Here is a 1,123-nt window from a genome sequence, read left to right as displayed (position 1 = left end):
CACGAACACAGGCAGCGCTGTCCTCCCGTCCACGTCCATCCCTGCGCGGGCTCGCTGCTGCGTGCTCTCCTGGGATGGCCCTGCCCCGCCTGTGCCCTGCCCGGCCACCCTGGCACGTGGAGACCCCCGTCCCACCCCTCCCGTGCAGCTCGCAGCACCGTGTAGCGCAGAAGCGCTGAGTAGCGAGCCCAGAGGAGGACACAGTCCTTTCCCATCCCACAGTTCCCTTTCCCCAGCCCTCCCCTTCCCTTCCCCTCTGGGTGGGCAGCCAGCACGCCGCGGTGCTGCTCCGCCCAGGTACCCAAGCGACCAGCGCCCGCTGACGGCTTGCTACGGGGCAGTAGTGGGGTCTCTCCCGGGTCTGCCCCGCCACCGGCTGACCCTGTGCTGTGACCCCCCAAGGAGCACGACCCTCCCTGCGCTCCCCTTGCTCGGCCAGCAGCCCAACGCTCAAAAAAAAGGCAAACGGCAGCAAATGGGGAGCAACGCACAGTCAGTGTGTCCCAAGCCCCACGGGGACCCACGCGCCCCGTGTCTCCAGCCAGCCCGAGCACGCTTCCAGAGAGTGCGTGTGAGTGCCCTTGCCCTGCGCCGAGCTGCTCCAGCCTCGAGCATCCTTCACGGGCCGGCTGAAGGCAGAGGCTCGGCTCGTTTCAGTTAGACCACAAACATCCTGCTTTTGTTTGTAGCTATCGAAGGCTTCCAGCGCTGTTTTGGTACCAACCGATAAGCGTACGAGAGCCCACCAGGAACAGAGAGAACTGCCTAGATGCCCTCTGCCACCAGGGAGGAATGTTTCACCAGCAGCTCGCTCAGCTTAGCCAGCACTGGCAAACCTGACCTCTTCCAGCCGTGCTACCAGCTCCCACACGGCTCGGTCCAGGACAGCGAAGCATCTCCCTCCCGCGCCTCACCCTTCTGCCAGCAGGAAAAGCTTTGAAACGGTTTCTTTGTAGTACCGACACGTACCAGCCACAGCCACAGCATCCAACACGCTGTTGAAACCTTTGTGAGCCTGGGGACCCCCAGCCCCGCACGGAGCTACCCCCAGCCCAGCGCCAGCGAGCCCTCGCATTTGCTTTGCTCGCCTCTCAGCCGCCTCTGGTTGCAGAAATCGCGCTCA

This window comes from Phaethon lepturus, unplaced genomic scaffold (assembly GCF_000687285.1).
Source record: "Phaethon lepturus isolate BGI_N335 unplaced genomic scaffold, ASM68728v1 scaffold29044, whole genome shotgun sequence".
Classification (NCBI taxonomy): Eukaryota; Metazoa; Chordata; class Aves; order Phaethontiformes; family Phaethontidae; genus Phaethon; species Phaethon lepturus.
Note: the sequence above shows the minus strand (reverse complement) of the source record.